Here is a 17,547-nt window from a genome sequence, read left to right as displayed (position 1 = left end):
TTTAAACGAAGACGTGCATATGCGAACCGGCAGACTTTGGGGACTATCTCGCTGACCTGCCACTAACAGCTTTGAACCCCGAGGTGGTGGAATTATTAGGGGCTGATATTACACAGCGGGAGATATGGGTCGCTATCAAGGGCATGACAAGAAACAAAACCCCGGGCACAGAAGGCTTACAGGACGAATTTTACACAACATACGCAGACGAGCTGACCCCCTAATTGGCTACAATGTACCAAGGGGCCGAGAATTGGGAGAGCTGCCTGAGAGTGCCAGGGAAACCCTCATAATCCCCATACCTAAGCCTGGGAAGGAACCTCATGATTACACGACCTTCAGGCCACTGTCCATGCTGAATATGGATTACAAAATCCTAAGTAAAGTCCTAGCATCACGCCTTTTGCCACACATGCCCCTACTGGTGCACGCAGATCAGGCGGGGTTCATACTAGGGCAGAACACAGCCATAAACATACAGCGGCTCCTGGCAGTAATTTGAGGTGGGCGGACATTTCCGTTCCGCCCACGGAATGTGCTAAAATTTGCACCTTCCGCAAAGAAGGCAGAAAAACAGGGCAAATTTCCGCACATTCGCGGGCGGAACGGAAGTTGGCCGCCCGCCCACCTCCCGCCCGCCTCCCGCTTCCTGCCCACCTCCCGCATGCCTTATTAAATTATATTTAAAGGCTAAAATACAACTTAAATAAAACTTACCTAATTGCGCCGCAAACTTCCCCATCGCGGCTTCATCTTGGAAACTGCGCATATTCAGGAACATGCGGAGTCCTGGCGAGGAATGCGCATGCGCAGGCTCCCGTGCACTTAGGGGTGACTAACATGTAGAAAGGGGAAGGTTTAGGGACTGGCAAGTGTGTGCACTGGCCAAGTCGACATGGCAGTTACAAACTGCTCGTAGACTCTGCAATGGCAGGTCTGAGTTTTCTTTTCAGGGCTACTCACGTGGGTGGCACAATCAGTGCTGCAGGCATGGGCGTCCGCAGAATTTTTTCCAGGGGGGGGCAAAAGGTTGACCTCATTACCAGCTCGCCAGGTTTGTATGAGTGTCAATTAACTCTGAGTATAGAGTGTTATTGCAGAAACCTGATGTCCATCTGCTAGTATATTAGTACTGTGTTGGATGGGTGATATGCACTGTTTGATGATGTGCTTTGATGGTATGTAGGAACTCTGCTTTGGGCACATTGATATTCATTTAAGTTCTGAGGCTGAGTACTTTTGAATGTTTACGAGTTGTTCATATTTATTTAATTTGTACTGTGTTTATTAACCATACAATAAAATCAATTTATTTTGAATTGTTCAGTCTAGTGTGTTGGGCTTGGTAGTACTTGTGTGTCATTATTAGTAGTTTTGTAGGTAGTAGGTTAAACCTCAAATATATGCTGTGCTTGCTAGTGAAGAATCCTGTCTACTGTGTGCTGTGGGAGGTTGTATTAATGAGGAGTCCTTGTGAGGCCCACTGCAGTATGTCTGAGCTGTGTTGGGTGCATTTGCCACGTTCTATTTAATTTTAATTTTGGACTAAAGTAGAATTGCATAGAAAGATAGTTACAAAATAAAAAAAACAACAGTACATAGCAGTCATTTAAATTAAGTGCTGATTTTAAAAGGTAGAAAAGGCTCATTCAATGTTACACAAATTCAACAGCAACCCTTGTACCTACACTCAAGGTAATAGTGTTAAACATTGGATAAGCGCACACAGCAGCATTGGTTGCTCTCCCTTTGACCACAGTGCACACAAGGTAAGGAAACACAACATGTGGGGTCAGACTGCCAGGGAAGATTGCACAAGACTGAAAAAGTGGGGAGGCTGCAACAGTGTAGAGCAATGTCAACACTGTAGCCCAAATTAGCTCCCTTCTCTTACCTGGCTCACAATCGTGTCGTACTACTAGTATTCAAATACTAGAACACATACCCTACTCTGCACCTTAATTATGCCCTATACCACCACTGCTATTGGCCCCGCTGTGCTTCATAACTGACAGACTGTAGCAGAGCACCCTATTATGGCATAAGTTGTACTTGCACACAGGTAGGCAGGCACTTCGATTCTTCCTGGATGCAACTTCAAAATTGCTAATTGATGCCAAACACAGTTCCCATTGCACCACAAACCTGCACATTACTGGAACTCACAGCCCTGCTAGTGCATCTCAGACCTCGTACCAATAAATTGCTGTCACTTTGTTACACGATAATCCTGTTTCCTACACACCGCTCTGCAATAACACCGCAGTTGAACTACCAGAAATTCCAATGCTGGAATATGCACAAAGTACTGCCATTGCATCTCAGTCGATACCATGAAGTGCCAGCACTAGTAGCATCGATAGATCTCTGTGCACTTCAGTCCTGTATGCAAACCCCATGTTATTCCACATAGGTCCCCGTGCCACAGTCTACATCTGCAGTTGCACAAAGCAAGCATATTAACCTACTGAGTTATCCTATTAGGAATTGAATTGTGATATACAGAATACACACTGACCTTAGCAGCACACGCATTCACCCACTGTGGAACCTTACTAAATGAAGTTTTACGAAATGCTACAATTCAAAGTCAAACTCTTTGTAAAATAACAACGGAGTAGTCTACCTGGAAATAATAGCTAAATAACTATTATAGCCACCTACCAACATACTCACAGCTACAATAAAACAAAAAAACAACACCAGCATAATATAAACACGTATAAATATACACCCAAGCTCCATGAGTGCTTGAAAAGGAAAAAGGGCCGCAGGTCACAATTCAGCTGCATGTAGCAAACAGTAGACTGTGCTTTGGTGGGAAGCTGCTGCAGACCAGTTCCCCAAAATACCTTTCAATGACTTGTGATGCTCATGCACTCTCCCAGGCACTATGAGGAGACACTATGCAAAATTTCAGGTATCTAAAAGTATTGTGGGAGCCCGAGGCTTTAAATACTAATAGACGGTCTCCAAGAGAAATGCCTCAAAGGCAAGTGCCTTTGTGTTTGCTTTCTTTTCAAACATGGATGCCCACCCCAATGGAGCTCCTGCTTGTGGCCATAATTTATGATGTTAGGAATTTAGAAACACGGGCGGGCTCAGAACCACGGCACTAGGTAGGAGCTAAAGGCTGATGATCAGAGGAATGTTAGCCCCCCTTGCCCCCCCCTGCGGACGCCCATGGTCAGGTGGCAATCCTAGTTGCCACCTGATCAGAATTGCGTGGTGGGAGGTTGGGTAGTGAGACCAGGGCCAGCTTTAGGTCTGGTTGTGCCCAGTGCAACAATCTTTGTCGGTGACGCCAATGACCTCCTTCTATTTCCCCGCTATCACCCTCCAAAGGTACCCTCAGCTCACCATAGCCCTTCTCTAACATGTATTTAATTTCTTTTATAGCAGTAGTCATACCAATATAGGGTGTCAGAACAATTTACCATCAGATACATATTATGCAGACAATGAATCATGTGTGTGTAAATCAACATATAAGAAATATTGCAAAAAACAAGAACTGCACGGTGTAGGAGTCACATGTCATCTATTCTGGTAGGCAGTATATTTTAAGAGTGCTTCATCAGAAGAAGTACAAACTCAAGATTTAAAATGCAACAGTGGTTGGGATTGGTTTTACAATAATAATTTATTTCCATCCAAACACACTTATATAAACCTTGAGATAAGGAAAGACAGAGGAAAAACATACATTTCTAATCCATGTCTTATAGTCTGCCTGCAGCTCTTTGTTGCCAGTTAATAGTTCACTGTGCTACACTAGGACTTTAACTTATGAACTGTAAGCGACCAAAGGATCTCTGTGACAAACGCAATAACCCACTGTGCTAATGGATCTTTGTGAGTGGAAATACTCAGTCCACCACGAGTTACATTTTGGCAGCTGTTTTCTTTATTTCACGTGTTTTGTTCTGCACTTTTGAAGACAGCAAAATTGTCAAAAACCACCAACACACTAAAAGTTTCCCACACGAATATAGCATGTATTAAAGCTAGTTTAATGGTATTGTGTTTGAGAACGGAGTTCTATGACAATATAGGAGCACTAGTACATTCAGGTCGTTCTTAACTCTGCGTAGGCAGATCAAAACGTGTAATTTGCGAAAATTAAACGCAGACTGCCAGGCCTTCCATCCCGAGGCCGGGGCTCATTTTGGAGATTTTATAGCGCCGACACCACTCCCCCTCCGCCTCCTCACGAGAACCACTCAAATGCCTCCTACTAATTTGATTTTAACTAGGTTGTTGCAGACAGAAAGGTGTCTTGAAACAGGCTTTTTTGGAAGCGGGGGTACCCGGGGGTACCTGGCTTACCGAGCAATAAAAAGGTTTACTCGCTGGATCCAGCCTCTGTCAGCGTAGAAAAGACACATGAAAAGGCAGCAGAATTTCAACATTCCGCAACATAGTCTACATGACCATTTTGTAGCCGTGCACAGATGCTGAAAAGATGTCCGGTGTTCCATGTAAAATAAACTTTTACAGCTGGATTCCTCTCCATTCATTCAAGAAAAGGCAATTCTAAAACCTTTACTTATGCGCTGGCGTCACCTCGCTTTACAACGTTTTGGGGATGTAGATAGCCATAGATCGGGCCGGGGCCACTGGAATTAGGCATCAAGGAAGGAGGGGAGGGCCAAATTATGCGGCAGGGCTGACTAAATTATGCGCATGAATAATACCTGTGAGGCTTTCTGTAGTTAATGGGTCCTGGGCGGCGGCTCAAGCAGACGTAAGGGGGGGCTGTGATGATATGCGAGGGAAAGGTCGTGATTCGTCGTGAACCCACTACCGCCTTCAGATAATATTATACACACGACAAACCATTATTTTTTTTATGAGAAACAGATTTCTCTTACTTGCAGACCTTCGCTAAATGCTACTCGGAACAGGCAAGGCAGCAGCCGTTTTCCCGAATTCCTGCTCGGCGCCGGGCTGCTCCTAATGTTGTGTCACCGGGCTGGCCCTGGAAACAAACACCACTGTGTGTGTGTGGTGGGGCCCGGCTGTGTGTGACCTAACGCGCGGGCGCGCCCTGCGCGGTACTTTGCAGCGTAAGATAGGTGGCGCAGCACTCTCCGGCGTCATGATGTCATTGGGATTTTGGTGCTGCTGCTGGCCTAAAATTCTACAATGAAGAGGCCTGCTCACAAAATAAAAACTTCCGAAGTTCGGTTCTTCCATTTTATTTATTGTAAATAAATGCCACACTGACTCACCAGATCCAGGGGGGGGCAAGTGCCCCCCCTTGCCCCCCCTGCGGACGCCCATGGCTGCAGGCCCACTAGTAGCATTTGATTCACAGGCCCTGGCACACTCAGTGCACTTTACTAGGGACTAACACGTAAATTAAATACCCAATCATGGAAACACTAATCCATAACACAATTTACACAGAGAACATATGCACTTTAGCACTGATTAGCAGTGGCATAGTGCCCAGAGTACTAAAACCAACACAAACAAGTCAGGAAAAATGAGAGGAAAAGCAAAAAGTTTGGGGATAACCCTGTATAAAGGGCCATTTTCAACAGAGCTGCTAACATTCAGATCCCTGAATGTAAACACTTTGGCCCGGGGGTGGTTTCTGGGGACCAGGGGGGTCTGAGAGGCCCCTCATATCAAAAATTAAAAACCTTAGGGGGTGGTGGTCCCCGGGGAAGGGGGTCCACGAGGCCTCTCCATAAAATTAGCTCCATGGAGGTGGGTCCCGAGGCTGCAGGAGAGGTCACATGGGCCTCCCCAGTAAATAGCCCCTCCTTCATGTTTATTATTGTTTGCCCCTGGGAGTTGGAAGTCCAGAGGTGTGGGGTGGCCGCATGGGCACCCCCACATATTTTAAAAACATGCCCCTGGAATTTGGCCCACCCAGGGGCTTCTTTTAAAAGATGCGCAGGGGCCTGTGCAACTTTCTTTAAATTTAGCCACGGATCTACCTGCGAATGTGTAGCAAATTTGAAAAGAAATCCTTCTAATCCCCAGCGGGGTGCCCGTAGGACCCGCCATCATATCTTGACAGACAGGGTATTCCTACTCTGCAACAACAACACTTGATGGACAGAATGCAGAACAATGTCATACATTCACCCACGTACAGAGATCTGGGCCTAAAGCCATCGTTTTTGTGCTCACATGCCATTCCAGGTTGGGCCCAGCCATATGCAAATCAATCCTGGCCCTGCGCCCAATGGGAACAGTCTAACCCGAACTGCCAGGCCAGGTCCTCCATGGACTGGAAACAAGCATCCTAGGACCGGTTTTGGGCTTTCAGCCCTCATCAGCCAGGATAGCTTGACTTCAGTGGCATGTGTTTGCTTTGTTCGCCCTAAGTTGGCAGGGTATGCCCAGACGTGGGTCCCTTGCTCACTTTGCCACTGGATTCAAGCTACCATGACTGATGGAGGGTGTTACCCAGAAACTGGTCCCAGGATGCTAGTTTCCGGTTCAGAGAAGGCTTGTCTTGGCAGTTCGCGCTGGACAGTTCCCATGAGGCACAGGGTCAAGACTGATTTGCAAATAGCTGGGTCTGAACTGAGGTGGGGAAGTGAGCTAAAGAATGATGATGGATTCAACCCAGATCTGTGACTGGGGGTCAGTGTGTGAAAAATTCCAGCGCTCCATCCGTCATTTCCTTGTGTTTGCTTTATTCCTACTCTACCCCTTGTCTTTAATTTTTACTTCTTTTGTGGGACTCAGCTTCAGGCCGAGTCCCAAGATGGCTGCAAACACCTCCGGGTTGAAGTATTGGCAGCTAATCAAATTTCAGTAGGATCCGCAAGTTCACTGCAAGGACTCGCATCCCCAGATATCTATATTTTTTAAACTTAAATATGTCTGAAACTTCTACACAGATTTAACCAAATCACAGAAAGCATGCTTTCTTGACCAACAGCTAGCATTCTGCCACATTTGGTGTAATTCTGTTCAGATGTTCCGGCTGTCGTCATATCTAAAAGATAAAAAATCCCCATAGACATAACATGGGGAAAACGCGTTTTGGGACCCCGCTTTTTACTCTGCCTCGTTTGACAGATCAAAAAGGAGTCGTTTCTTGAAAATTTAGTGAAGATTCGTCAAGCGACACCAAAATATATCTTTTCATACCTTCTATATACTTGCCATTCCAATGCACAGACATGAGTGGTAAAAGTGTGCATGGTAAAGGCACTGCATGGTAAAGGCAATGCGTGGTAAAGGCATTGCACAGTAATTGAATTAAAAGTATTACACTGTAATGCTTTCATGGCAAAGGCAGTTTCCCATCACTTATTCCCATCTGGGATGGTACACCTTTCAGAATTGTTAAGGGTCTGATCTAGCTGATTTTCAATGCAAAGCAAACTTTGTCCCGAGGAGAGTCACCCATTTTTGAAAGGGGTAGTTCTGATAGATTTGTGAATTGTTGGGAAGTCTTCTTTCAAGAGACTCTCGTTCAGTTATAGGCTAGGTTAATTACTAAGATTTGGGCAAGGACTGTTCCAGAAATCAGCTTGCACAGTGGCAACTATTTTTTCTAAGTAAACCTTTTTAAGCCCCCTGATTAATCTTCATTAAAAATTGTTGTCCAAAGATTTGTGTTTTTGGAACATTGGAGTAGTAATTAAGCTTGGGTAGACATTGCTGATCAGGGCCACATTTTTCTGGATTACATTATTAAAAATGAGTGATGTATTGCAGTGATGATGTCATATTCCAGGTACCATGAACCCTATATCCTTCATTTTGGTATCAAAACATACTTTTTGGAGGTTAAGTAGTCTCATAGAGACAAAACATAACTCCTTAGGGCAACCCTTCCTCTATTTTCCAAACTGGTGGATATAATAAAGGAAGAAGAGACATATATAGAAATTATCAAATAATAATGGTTTTTAATCCTTTTTATGTAAACACCCAAAAATGTTTATGATCTGAATATGAAAAAAAAAGTGTTTATGACTCCTGTTTTAGACACAATTTCATAGTTCACTTCATTTATTTGTTCAGCAATCACTCGTGGTATATTTGCAAAATGTTGAACATTTGAGAAGAGCATATTGACGGGGACATCTTTTTGTAGCACAGGTTTGCAAGTACATGTACGTGTAAGTTCTCTGGGTCAAGTTTCTTATACAGAATAAGAAGCGGGATTAAGTGTCTTTTCTTGCCTGTTCCATGGCATATCCATAACTCTGACAATCCTTGACTTACGAACATTGCAACAAATCTAAGTAGCACAATAATAAATGATGTGTCGTTTGACAGTACAATGACTCGGTTGGAACAATTTTGAACAGCCCACTCAACATGTGGCTCAAAACGAAAGTCGGATTCCTCCAATTTAATGTTACGTTCTTCAACAATATGGCCCATACCTTTTGAATATATCTCTGTAGGCACCAACTCCTCATTAACAATCATTCCACTAGCAATGATTGGAAATGCAGTGGTCACTAGAGCATCAGGAATGTTTTGGTGAGTTAACATCTCCAAGTTCATCTTGTTTGATGTTGATGATCAGAGTTTATCTAGATGCACAGGTATAGGTGTCAAGTTTTTGATGCAGGCAAGGTCAATTATTCCACTTGTAGACATTCATCTGATTCTCTAACATTCTTTGACAGACAGTTTAAGATAACTGTCAAAGACAATGTTGAGTTCTTGCAAGCTGCGCACTGACTTTGATATCTGTAGAACAGTCTGAACGACCTCTCCGAAGTTTGCACGGATGAAATCTTGACCATTCATATTCGTGACATATAGTCCACAATATCAGCAGTTTTCAATGAGGACACCTTTTTAAATTGAAATTCTTCAGGCAAAAGTTTTTTTTCAGCTCTTGTACGAGTTTGTGCTTCACTGGTTTGGTTGCAGCATAGCTATCAAATAATGTGTTTGTTGGAAGAAGATCATGCAACACAATGTCCTTGATAAATTCACCCCTTTTTTTGCCACACCCATCTTACTATGTGCTTACAAAAGTTCTTTTTTAGTAACCTGTTTTGTAATAGCTGGTTGGAAGAAACTCATATTATGGCAAGTATAGTTTAGCTTTAGTGAACATGCCATAAAGCTTTTCCTCTTTCAATACAAATCACTCTTGCTTCAATTCTGCATATAATTTTTATCCATGTTCCAGGACATCTTGTAGACATGTCTATATATCGTTATCCACATATTGTTTTGTCACAAGGTTGTGTAGTGGCACAGGCTCAGTCATTTCACAGGGGTTTCCTTGCTGCTGCATGAAATAAAGAAGGCTGTTAACATGTTTATTAAAAGGTTCCCCTCTCTTTCCTACAAGTGTGTGGTGACGAACAGTTTCACAATGGTCCATTAATTTTGAATTTGTCATCTCTCATTGCAAATAAAAAAGAACTTAATGGTGAACTAGCTGCCATTGAGCAACATATTCACGTTTACGTGTTTGACCAACAATTCCCTTGGAGCTTTACTGTGATCTCTAGATCCTTTGTTCCAGATTCATAGCCGGAGCCGCAGCATTGAACCTTCCATCTCTTTCACCACAAAATGTCTTTGGATGAATTTTCTGTAGAGGTATGCTTTTTACACCTCCAGATTCTTCACTCTTTCCAAATACCAAGAACCATTTCTCAGGTAGTTTATGCAATCTAATTCACAAAACACAGTACTCAGTTACTCCATAGTCTTCACGTGCAACTCTCAATCACCTTTCCAAACAGCATGCACCAAGTTTTTTACTAGAGCTATCATGGGTAAAACATTTCCCCCGTACTTGCAAAGTTATGATTTTTCTTCACATTCTTTGACAAACTCTATGAACTTGGTTTTCATGTTTACTGATTTTGAACAGAGTATATTGAACACTGACTGACTTTGCATTATGTCTTTTGAATGAAGTACACACTGTGCCTTGTTCACTTCTAAAATAAGATATGCAAAACCTAATTTGTCATTCTTGTTCCAGAAAGCATTCCAACAAATGTTTCTATAGCAAATGATATGATTAGTTTACCATGTAACGATTGAACATAATGAGTTCCGCACAATACTGACTGGACAGTTTTGCTTCTAATCATTTCAGCCTTAATCTTTCGGTTTGTTTGGCATATGACACATTTTTCTTTGCCAAAGGAGTACTTAGATGTTGTAGTTAGCAACACTCTGTCAGAAGCTAAAGATTCTCTGCTACCACCTGCTTTGTTCGTGTTTGCTAGTTTAAAAAAACGGAAAACCTAAAACAAAAACACAGTTAAAATGAATTACCAATATGATGCCTAAAACATCATCATTATAGAGCCGCATTTTGGAAGATGGCAGAAGGGTTGCTCTACGACTGGAAGACTACTTGACCCCCAAAACCTATGTTTTGACACCAAAATGAAGTATATAGGTCTCATAGTTTCTGAAATATTATCACTGCAACACATCCGCCATTTTTTAAAATGTCATCCAGAAAAATTGGCCTGTATTTGCAATTTCTGCCCAAGCTAAATTGCTTCCCTAAAGATAAAAATACACAAATCAAAAATGAAAATCACTGGACAATATTTTTTTTATGGAGGTATATCAAGGGGCCAGGACCATTTGCTGAAATCTGGCCAAAACCAGCAGGTTTACCTTTCTTAAACTCAGATTGTAATTTGGCATGTTGATCAGGTACAGAGAACAATGCTATTTTTAGCCATTTCCAAAAGGTGAAGAGAAGTTTGAGCTTTATGCCACATCCACTGAGATAACTTCCTACACTCCGCAACGTAACATTTGCCATGTGGAAAAGGCCCATCATTGGATAAAGATCATCAAATATTACTGGGTTGCTCGTAAAAATGTCATCTACATTACGGAAAAAACCTTCATCATAGAAAATTGGCAGGATAGGCTGGTCGTCAAGCTGAACATGCATATTTTGGAAATTTTTTAGAGCTGTGTATACTGTTGCGTAGTTTGTGACTGGAGATGGTATTACTAGTAAAAACCCAACCTTCTACAGTGGGATGGTATTCTGGTAGAACAGCATGAATTGCAGTTCACAGAGGAACTGGCTTTTCTTCATCCTTGTGTCCGCACCGAAAAAGTGATATGATAAATTCAGTTAAATCAGATTTATGGACCGCAGCCTCAGGTAGAAGAAGATCCATGTCCTCAGCCACTTTGAAACTTTCTGGTAGACTGGGACATGTTGATGGCTTGTAGTGAGCACATGTTGACAAGGCAAATGTGGTACAAGTATGCAGCTTCATTTGTTTATGCCAACAGTTGACACAGCTTGTTTTCCAGCAGCTACATCATTGGTACAGTCTTGAAAAAGCACTATGGTAGCATCATGTGTGCTGGATGTTCCAGACTTAGAAGAGTTGTCTTCAAAATAAAAATTATCAAGAGCAGCAATTGTAAATCCTTTCCTGATAAAGTGACGTGGAAGTGGTATGCTGTTAGATTCACAAGATTTTACAGCATGAGCTTCTAACAAGTTTCTGCTCCGTACTATGTCATTATAACTTGTTTATACACCAATCCAATTCATTGAAGTGATTAGCTCTCTACTTTTGGATTTGTCATAGATTGTGTGGGTGGTAAACATGTGTAGCAGAGTTTTCTTTTTGCCGTGATGTAAATCATAAAACATGATTTGGAAAAGACAGTGCATTTGCACAGCATAAGCCTTTCGGTTCATGGGGTTGTCTACCAGTTCTTCATTTAAGTGTCATGATTCACGTCCTGACAAGGCACAGCATAAGACTGTTTCCATTCAAGAGACAAAGAACAAGTATGTGCAATGTCTCTCAAAGGAAATACCTTATCTCGAATAAAACCCTACCCTGTCCCGTGCTAACCAGCACTCCAAAGTAAGAATGTGGGTGAATGCAGATTTATTGTATGTATTCTCTTCTAGTGGTTATATGGTATATGTGGTACTGGATAGCAAGTCTCGAACTTACCAATGCTTGTTTGTGTATTTGACCAATGCTTGTTTGTGTATTGAACCAATGCTTGTTTGCGTATTTAACCAATGCTTATTTAAGGACTTCAATGCGATGCCTAGTTAAGGTTTTAGCATTAATCAGAACAGTATTGCCAGCGAGCTAAACATCGCATCAGAACTCGCGCTGACTTGCACTGCTTCTGACTTTCAAGAAAGAGCCCTTTTCTGTATAGGAACGGAAAGGAGCCACGCTTCATCACGCACATGACGCAGCCGCCATCTTGGGTGTGGCATGGGTATAAAATGCCACACCCGGATCTAGTAGGCGCTTAGCCTTCCGGTAGTTGTCACGGAGACAAAGTTTGTTTACCTGCTCTTCGTCGAAGATCTTTGAAGTCATCGTCTTGATTCTGAAGATTCTCAGGGGGCAGCAAGCAGTTCTTTCATGACGATCTATGGAAGGAAAAGACAAAAAACAAAGGTAAGTGAAATATTCTTTCAGGCGCCCACCGCAAGAAAGTTCGTTTTGAAAAACATTCTTTAAAGACATTTAAAGGAACAATTTTTGGAACATTGTAGAAAAAGCCATATGGACAAAGCTTCTATTAGGAATAAGAGTGTTTGTTTGCAAGTGTGTATATATTTTCTCTTTTCGGATGAATGTGATGGTGTAAACCTAGGAGAGTCAACAATTATTCATAAGTGAGTGAACCTTTTGTAATATTTAGCAACAAACCAAAAGAAAGATCAGGGCAAAGAATAAATTAACTTATTCTAGGTATTCTTTTTCTTGTTTAGAAAATCATAGGTTCATCAACAAAAGACTCCACAGGACTTCACTACGTGATTAACTACGCTCCGAACACACACCACTACACCTTCACCAGACTGCTGGACGCTACTCATAACTCCAAAAGATCGCAGGTAGAAAAGGTTCCTCTTTACTTTAAGGGTTAGGGCTTGCTGTAAGCGCTAAAAAGACTAGAACCATAGAACTCAGAACCTAGATCTAATATATACCTTGTTGCCTCGCAGGTCGACAACAGGACATCGCCAGTGCCCAGCATCCGGCCCTCCTCCCTGAGTCCTATTATTTAGCCTAAGGGAATTACAGATCGTAGGTTATTTGATAGGGGTCTTGGAAGTTGGCTCTTAACGTCTCTGCGAAACTCAGCCAAGCACCTTTCAGGTAAGAGAGTGTTTGGTAACCTGACACAGAGCCATCATCAATGTTGTCGGCTTCTGTTCTGAACTCAAGAACTTTAGTTTGTAACAGTTTTGCTTTGCTGATATTAAACAATGGTGTAAACAAATTAAGAAACAATCAGGCATTCTTGTTTACTTCCATGATTTGCAGAGCTCCAGGGCATCACAAAATGTGTCATTAAGTCCAAAATCTAAATCTTTCAGGATGTTTATTAGAATGGTCCCTGCTGATTTTACTGCATCCTGTGATCTCATTTTGGCAGCAGGAACTTCAGGAGTCAAATCAGATGAGAACATCATAAGTGGCTCGTTTTTTTTCTTAGACTAACAAAAACTAATTCTGTCATTGTACATTCTCACCAGAAAAATCTTAATTTCCTTACTGTAGATCAATACAGTATCGCCAATGTTGAGCTTTATTTCTCTGATCTCACTGAGTGTGAACCTGTAGTCAGCACTCAATGGTGGCTTTAAAACTTTATTTGCTTTTTCAAAGAGTGCAAACTTTACTTAAGGCTGGCTGTTTTGTTGCTGCTGGGGGCTCATTGTACATTAATATTTTGGAATATATGCATGCATGCATTTAAGGTGGGCATACAAATCCACTGCAAATACATTCACCTCGCTGTTTAGATCATCTACTCAGCTGAAAACGTCATCTTGGAAGAAACTAGCTAAAGATAAAAACATGTTTGCCCTTTCAGACTCACATATTCTGTGCTTTTGTCAGTCCCTGTTTGTCCTTGTCCTGGCTAAACCACAGATAAGATCTGGGATGTGCACAGTCTATAAGTTTAACTGAGTTCTCCGTGCTCCATCGGTATCACTCTCCTCCCTGAGTGTACTTGAATAATCCAATGGTCGCAGGACTATTACAACATAGTCCTCTCACCCCGGGCACAAGACGATTGCTGGATCTCCAGCTCAAATAATACAAGCGTTTTTTTCTTTGTGATTATATATATGTGAATTTATTTCTTCATCATAATCCACATTTGTCAGAAAGTTCACGTATTCAATATTTCATATAACATCATTTGTTTAGTTCCCAAATTGATTATTTCCAATGCATTTCGGTGCATCTAGCACCTTCATCAGGGAAATCTGTAAGTTAATTAAACAAAACAAACTTGCTTTAGCCTGCGTTCTTTCATATAATTCACAATGTTAAACATTACCATCTTCCATTGTAATTAACTGCATTAAGTTTCAACAATGCACAACATAATTTAATAATTATTACCACGTTGGACCGCTATCTCATAAAACATTTTACAAACTTGACTCAATATGAGTTGGGCGTTCAATGATACAATGTTACGCTACTGCTGAACTCGTACTTCGATGTTCATATGCCGTTCAACTACGCCCTATCATGTTCTCAGTTCCTGGCCGCTCTATCGCTTGCATGCTTTTCTACCAGTTCTACTAAACTTGTAAGACGCGGCTGACTGTTGCGAATGCGGGTACTGTGAACGCTCACCTTGTTAGTTATGTAAACTGCTTACGCGAGCTCCATGCTGCGCTTCCTAATGGCGCCGGGGTCAAGTGTGTTCATTTTTCTATCCGCTGTTTAGCGCATGCGCGTTGCTCTACCCCGTTTTTTTTCACTAAACTTTATTAACGTTACTTAAACGTTGTGCTGGCAATGTGTGTGAATTCGACTGCCCGTCCTTACTATGTAATGCCTGACAGGTTTAAAGGATGTGTGAGAAACTTCATGCAATGTTGTGTTTCATATGCACGATAATTTTTACAATTCAGCAGAGATTTACGCACTACTTCATAGATAGCATAAAAATTCTGTTCGATCGTTAAGCCCATTGGGCTTCAGACTGTTCAAGTAATAAATCCAGTGGTTCTCTCTTTTGAGTAAGTTTTTTTTGTTACTTGTACCCTCTGTTTTAAGCACTGTTTCCAATATGCAAGCTCGCAATTGGCTTATGTGGTGCTGTTTTTCCTTGAAATGGACTGCCACCGTTGATTTTGTTGATTCTGTTCTTATATTGCTTTTGTGTTCTGTGAGGCGCGTTTTTAGTTTGCGCTCAGTGTGGCCTACATACACTGCGCCACAAGGGCATTTCAACATATATATTGTATTCATTGTGTCGCATGTCCCATTAACTCTTAATGGTATTTGGAATCCTTTCATTGGATGGGATATGGCATTGCCCTTCATGATGTTATGGCAGCTACTACAGTTCATACATGGTGTAGTTCCACGATAAGTGCTTTTTGGAGGTCGCTCAATAGGATGCTTTAACATTTCTCCTAGGTTCTTTGCTCTCGTGAATGCGAACAGTGGTTCTTCTGAAAAGGTGCCTTTGAAATCCACTTCCAATTTCAAAACTTGCCAATGTTTTCTAATAATGTTCTTGAATTGGGTGCTTACATTTGAGTATTTACTCACACATGTGATTCTCTTGGTAGCCTCTTTTGTTTTGTTCGTTAATAGTTCATCTTGAGATGTTTGTTGTGCTCTAGTCAGTGCTGGTTGTATCGTTCTTTCAGGGTATCCCCTGTCCTGGAACCTTTTTGCCATAATTGTCAGTTGCTCTTGACATTCTTGAGTTTGCGAGACCACTCTTCGTACCCTGAGGAACTGGGAAAATGGCAGATGTGTCTTCAAGGGTAAGGGGTGATGACTGTCAAATTTCAATAAGTTGTTTCTGTCGGTTGGCTTTCGATAGAGGTTAGTTTGAAACTGATTTTCACTTCTAGTGATTTCTACATCCAAAAACTGAATCTTGGTGGTGCTCATTTGCCACGTGAAGCTTATCCTTTCATTTCTGCTGTTCAATCTTTCCAATTCATTATGTAAAGTTTCCTCGTCGCCTTTCCAAATTAAAAAGATATCATCGATGAATCTTACATACATCGATAGCTGGCTGGCCCATTCCTGACGTTGGTAAATATGCAGGTTTTCAAAATCAGTCATAAACAAATTAGCGTACGCCGGTGCGGCGCAATTACCCATGGATGTACCGCTCCGTTGAATGAACCATCGTTGTTGATGTTCAAAGTAACTATTCATCAGGGTAAACTCCATTAGTTCCATTAAAAATATTTGCAAATGTTGTTCATACGTGCTGTTCAATAAAGCTTTTTCAATAGCTTCCAGGCCTTCTTTATGTGGTATGGACGTATAGAGTGCCCTAACGTCGATGGTTACCATTGTTATTCGCTCTGATGTTGTCAGGCTGTTCAATTTTCTCAAAAAGTCGGTAGTATCCTTTATGTATGAAGTCGATTTAAGCACTGACTGCCCTTCGTAGAAACTATCGGACGGCATGGTGGATTGTTCAAGTCTTTATGGACCTTGGGTACCATATATATGACTGGACTCTTTGGATTTTCTTGGGTTAAGTATTGTCTAGTTTTGTCTGTTATGGTTCCCATGTTTTGAGCTCTTGATAGTATGTTGAACAAGGTTTTTCGGATTTCTTCCGTAGGCTTGTAATCAATTTTCATGTATAAGGTCTCATCCTCTATATGCTCTTTAATCACTGTCTCATAATAAGATTTGTTCAAAATAACCATGGCCCCTCCCTTGTCAGCCTTTTGACACACAATTTTGTCATTTTTCGCCAGTGCTTGTATTGTGCCATATTCTTTGTTTGTCATATTCTTTTGTTTCGGAGTCTTCTTTGTGTTGACTTTATCTATGTCTTGTTTACATAAGACTTCAAATAGGTCTATTGTCTTGTGGCTGATTGGTGGCATGTAAGTGCTTGTGGTTTTTAGTCCTCTTAGTTCATCTGGTTTCTCTTGCAAAGGTTCCGTGATGACGTTATCAAAAAAATGTCTGAGTCTTATTTTTCGCGTCAATTTGAATAAGCTCACCTCTAGTTCTAATTTATTAGTGCGGGCTGTGGGGACGAATGACATCCCTTTTTGTAGCGTATCTGTTTGAAATTTGGTCAGCCTTTCATCTGATATGTTAATGACCAGGTTCTTACTTTCTAGTGACCTTTCTTGTTCTTGTTCTTCTTGGACGTGACTGTTCTCGTCTGTGGCGTCGTTTTGTCTATTTCTCTTGTTCTTTCTGAGTCCCCTCCGGGGTCTACCGTTTCTGTGGGGCCTCCTTCTAAAAAAGGACGCTGTTCAGTTGATGGTCCTGCTTGTGCGGAAGATTCTGGGATTTTCCTGCCTCTTTCTGGGCGTCCGGGTCGTCTGTCTTCGTCCGTAGAGGATGAATCCGTTTGAGAGGTGTATGTTTTTGTCTGGCGTCTTCTGGCATATACTTCAGCCCACGTGTACACTTCCTGTAACTTGTAGTCTAAAGTATCTCTCTTGTATTTTCGTAATTTTCGTTCATTAATTTCTTGTGTGTGTTTAACCAACTGATTGTTTATATCGTCTACGATGTTCTTAAGTTCTTCTTCAGATACCGCTTTCTTTAATTCCTCCGTGGTGATGTCTATTTCTGTTTTCAGTTC

The 17,547-nt window shown here is 41.7% G+C and overlaps 1 long non-coding RNA gene across 1 annotated transcript in view; it reads right to left on the bottom strand.

Moving 5' to 3' along the window:
• The window catches only part of LOC144767258 (uncharacterized), a 166,510-nt gene that overhangs the window by 124,562 nt on the left and 24,401 nt on the right, over positions 1-17,547 (bottom strand). Inside the window, exon 2 of the long non-coding RNA XR_013598124.1 lies at positions 12,273-12,355. This is a non-coding gene — a long non-coding RNA (uncharacterized LOC144767258). The remainder of the gene's footprint in view (positions 1-12,272; positions 12,356-17,547) is intronic.

The sequence above is a fragment of the Lissotriton helveticus genome, chromosome 7 (genome assembly GCF_964261635.1).
Source record: "Lissotriton helveticus chromosome 7, aLisHel1.1, whole genome shotgun sequence".
Lineage (NCBI taxonomy): Eukaryota > Metazoa > Chordata > Amphibia > Caudata > Salamandridae > Lissotriton > Lissotriton helveticus.
Note: the sequence above shows the minus strand (reverse complement) of the source record. Positions and strands in the feature narration are given on the sequence as shown.